The sequence below is a fragment of the Vombatus ursinus genome, unplaced genomic scaffold, assembly GCF_900497805.2.
Source record: "Vombatus ursinus unplaced genomic scaffold, bare-nosed wombat genome assembly UNPS02009994.1, whole genome shotgun sequence".
Lineage (NCBI taxonomy): Eukaryota > Metazoa > Chordata > Mammalia > Diprotodontia > Vombatidae > Vombatus > Vombatus ursinus.
Window position 1 is genome coordinate 6,045,793 of NW_020949772.1, and position 5,001 is coordinate 6,050,793.

Here is a 5,001-nt window from a genome sequence, read left to right on the forward strand (position 1 = left end):
TCAAATTGCTTGACTTCTCTGGGGTGGGGGGGAAGAGGGAAGGAGAGAATTTGGAACTCAAAATTTTAAAAAAATGAATGTTAAACTTGTTTTTATGTGTAATTGGAAATAAATAAAATTTTTAAAAGAAGAACTTCACATTTATCTCTGGCTTCAAATGTGCAGTAGTATCTGGTTTTCCCTTCTTCTCCCAGGTACTCTTCCATCCTCCAATCTCCTGACCCAGGTCAGGATTCTTTCCTTTTTAGACTTTTTTTTAAGACTCTTTTTCTACTTTCTCCTGTGTTTGTGAAAGCCCTTCTTCTCCTCCTCCAACTTAAAAACCAAAGCAAACCAAAACCCATTATCCCTTTATAACCCCTAATAAGGTGAAGTAAGGAGATGGATCCCTCAGGTCTCTCCACTGTCTCTTCTGGGAGGTAGACCCCAGTCTGAATTTGGGAGCCAGCTATCAGTCACTTGGGTGTGGCAGATAGGGAAACATTAGGCCCTCCATCCAAAGCAGGACAAAATTGACCACGTTCTCCATGTGTACTTACAGTGAGATCCTCAGTCCTTGTCTTCCAGAGTGGCTGTTTACAACTTGTGAGCATCTTTATAGCCTTCCATCTCATCCTCTAACCCTTTTTCACCTATTAAGCCTTCGGGAATCATACGGAGCTTGCCTGCCTATTTCTTTGACCTTTGACCTTTGATTTTCAATCAGTATCCTTTTTCTTCTTGCCTCTCCTTTGTTTTTTGTTTTTTTTTAGTGAGGCAATTGGGGTTAAGTGAGTTGCCCAAGGTCACACAGCTAGTAAGTGTCAAGTGTTTGGTCTGAGGCCGGATTTGAACTCAGGTCCTCCTGACTTCAGGGCCGGTGCTCTATCCACTGCGCCACCTAGCCGCTCCATTGTCTCCCTTTTCCACTTTCCTTTCAGATGTCCAGCTGTGGTCCAGGGCTCTGCCCAGTGTTCCCTTTTGAGTATAGTCACCTCATAAAACCATTGCTTCTGGAAAGGGCAGGTCAATAGATTGACTGAATTGACTCCTCAGCCCTGGGACACCCCTGTCCAAAATACTCCGTGGCAGCCACTCCCCGATATGTATTGTATGAGGCTTTTTGAAAGCAGGGACTGTATCCTTTCTTCTATTTTTATGTTCAGTTCTTAGTCAAGTGCCTGGCACTTGGTAAGCAATAAATGCTTATTCCCTCATTTCCTCCTTCCCTCTTTCCTTTCTTCCTTCCTCAGGTCATTCTCAAACCCTTTCCTCCTTTAGATTGAGTTCCTCTTCATCGTTCCCCAGAAACTTCCCAAATTTCTCTCCCCCAATCCACTCCCTGGCTTTCATAAATCCCAAACCCTCCAAATCAAGGGAACCAGTATTGGTTCTGTTGAGAGAGAAGATAATAATAACAATATCTCTGATACTTCTGGGTTTAAAAAGTACTTTTCTGACTACAGCCAGGGGAGGAAGGAAACAAGCATTTATTAAGCACCTACTATATACTAGGAAAAAAAGGCCATGGTTTCCCACTGCATCCGGGGCCATCTCCAGTTGTCCTGATCTAGATCTCGGCCACCGGACCCACATGGCTCTGGAGGAGAAAGTGAGGCTGGTGGCTTTGCACAGCCCTCCCTCACTTACATCTAATTCACTTGCAAGTCATGGCATCATTTTCCTGAGGTCATGGTCCTCTTTGAAAACGAAGGACAAACAATAACACCTACGGTGTGCCAGGCACTGTGCTAAGTGCTTTACAAATATCTCATTTGATCTTCACATCAACCCTGGGATGTGGGTGCTATTATTACCCCCAGTTTATGAATAAAAAGAATAGTTAACATTTACATAGTGCCTACTGTGTGCCAAGCATTGTGTAAGAGCTTTATAAACATCATCTCATTTGATCCTCACAGTAATCCTAGGTGATAGGTACTCTTATTATCCTTATTTTGCTGGGGAGGAAACTGAGGCAGAGGTTAATCAACTTGTCCAGGGTCACACAGCTTATAGGAGTCTAAGGCAAAAATCAAACTCAGGTCTTCATGATTACATGTCTAAGACTCTATCCACTGTGCCACTGAGCTGCCTCTGAGCAGCTAGAACTTTCAAAAATTATTCCCATTTTACAGTTAAGGAAATTGAGGTTCTGAGAGATGACTTGTCCAGGTTCACATAAATAAGAAAATGATCAAGTCAGTTCTTCCAGGCCAGAGTTCTTTCTACTGAATTACAGATTACGCTAGAATGCACTGGGAAGCCCCTTATAGCCACTCCAGTGCCAAAGTACTTGAAATTCTGCCATTAGAGAGTTATTCCTTTGGGTTTAGCATTGTCCTTTCCAGTCTTCTTTAAAAAATTCAGCTATTGGGGCAGCTAGGTGGCACAGTGGATAGAGCACTGGCCCTGAAGTCAGGAGGACCTGAGTTCAAATTCGGCCTCGGACCAAACACTTGACACTTACTAGCTGTTTGACCCTGGGCAAGTCACAACCCCAATTGCCTAAAAAATAAATCAGCTACCCCTGGACTTAGTGAGTCAACTAGCATCTAACAAATACATAGTATGTGCCAGGAAGAGGCAGCTAGGTGGCTCAGCAGATAGAGGGCTGGGCCTGGAATTAGGAAGACCTGAGTTCAAATCTCTCCATAATAGCTGTGTGACCCTGGGCAAGTCACTTAACCTCTGCTTGCCTTAATCCCCTGGAGAAGGAAATGACAAACCACTCCCTGTATCTTTGCCAAGAAAATCCCACGGACAGCCCTAGCACGCATTGGGGTCAGGACGTGTCAGAAACAATTGAACAATAGCGTACCAGGGACTGTGTAAAATGGTGAGTATACAAAGAAAGGCAAAAGACATTCCCTACTCTCAAGGAACTCACAGTCTGATGGGGAAGACAACATGCAGACTATGGACAAATAAGATATAGACAAAATAAAGTGGAGATTTTCAACATTGGGAAGGCATTAACATTAAAGGCATTCAACTAACTTTACTCTGAGGAAGAGATTGCTCAATACCTGGTGGGAAAATGGGATAAAGGGAGTGATGGGTAGGTTTGGTGAAATCTTTGGAAGCTGGTATTCTCCCAGTGTGCTTTTTTTTTTTTTAAAGTGAAAAGAGGGGTGGAAAAAGTAAGGCCTGGAATCCAGAGGCATATACCAGGCCAGTCTGCCCTCAGGCTGTGGATCAGCCCCAGAGATTTGTGTCTTTGAATGTTTTATTCATTGGAAAAGGAAGGAGAGAGGTTTAACTATTTTAAAATTAAAATTGCTTTATATAATATATATATATATATTTTTTAAAAGAGCAGGGCTTTAGGCTGAGGCTCAAGGGACCCAACACAGAACCAAGGAAACAGTTGTGTCTAATTCAATCAACATTTATTAAATGCTTACTATGTGCCAGGCACCTGTACTAGGCATTCTGGGTAAAAATGAGATAGTTCCTATTGTCATCAAAGAACTTATCGTTTAGTTGAGGTTAGGGGATGGCACAAGGGTCCAGATCAATCAAATGAGTATAAATGAAATTCATCAAACTGGTATCTGGAATCCTGTCTCAGAGAAGCTGGAAGAAGAATAATATAACAATAATAGGCGTTTATACAATGGTTTAAGGTTTGCTAAGTGTTTTAATTTACTTGCATCATGTCATTTGAGTCTCAAAACCTACTGTGAAGTAGACACTACAAGGATGATTAATTATCCCAATCTTACTGAAGAAGAAACTGAGGTTCAAAGAAATGAAGTGAGCTTTGGATTGTCACCCAGCTAGTAAGCATAGGAAGCAGGATTTAAATCCAGGTCTTTCCTTTCCAAGGTCATTGCTCTTTCCACTATACCAGGTTGCCTGAAAATTAGTCATATAAAGCTGATTTCAATTGCTTGTTTTGGCATCTTAATTACTAGGCAATATTGCCTACTGGCTGGCCTTGAAAGCAAGATCTCAGTTCAAGGGCCACCTCTGACACCTACTGGCTGTCTGACTGGGCAAGTCACTTAACCTCTCATTGCTATAGGGAGTTAAGACTCCAAGTTACAGAGAAGGTGCCCACCAGTTAGGGTGGAGAGAGTTTCTTCAACTGGGAGTTCCCAGCATGGATTATAATCACAGGGCCAGCCCCTATCCTTATTCCTAATTAGGGAGGAAAAAAAACGCCCAGTGGGAGTGATTACAAAGTTTAATTGTAAATTTCACTGAGTAATTTTTCATCTGTCTGCACAGTCCCCCACTTCCTACCCCTATCCCTTTGAAACATAGTAGGGAAAAAAGGAGGAGAACAGGGGGAAATTAATCTACCCACTGTCCGTTTTATTTTGTGCCCATGGAAAGAATGTTGAGTTTGGAGTCAGATGACCTGAGTTCTAATCCAGCAGCTACTGTGTTACCTTGGGCCAGGCATTCCATCTCCTTAGGCCTCAATTTCAGAGAGACCACGTTTTTGCCTTTCTTTGTAACCCCAGGATTTAGTACAGTGCCTGGCAGACAATAACCATTTAATAAAATGCTTGTGGATTGTTCCGTAAAAGGAGAGTGTTGGACTACATCGCCTACGAGGGCCCTTCCAACCTCTAGATCGTTGCTCTCATGACTTAGGACCTGTATACTCTTTGGCAAGTCACCTGTCCTCTCGGGGCCTCAGTTTCCCTTTCTGTAAAACAAGAGGGGGTTAGACTAGTTAGCCTCTAAGGCCCCTTGAAGCTCTTCAGCTAGGATCTTCTACATTTTTTTCCAGTGTGGATTTTTTAAAGAGTTAAAATGGCCATAAAGGAATAAAATGTTAATTCTTTCTTCACTGAAAAAAAAATTGAAATTAAAAAAAAAAAAAAGGCCCGCCACCCTCTGACCCTCGTGGCCCCTCCCTCCCCACCCTGCGCAGGAGCTGAAAACCAATTCCCCCAAAAGTTTGCCAAGTTCATCCTCCAGGGGGGGGAAAAATCCTAAGGCTGGTTGCAAAAAAAAAAAAGAAAGAAAGAAAAGAATCCGGGCACAAGTGAGGCGCATTTGGCT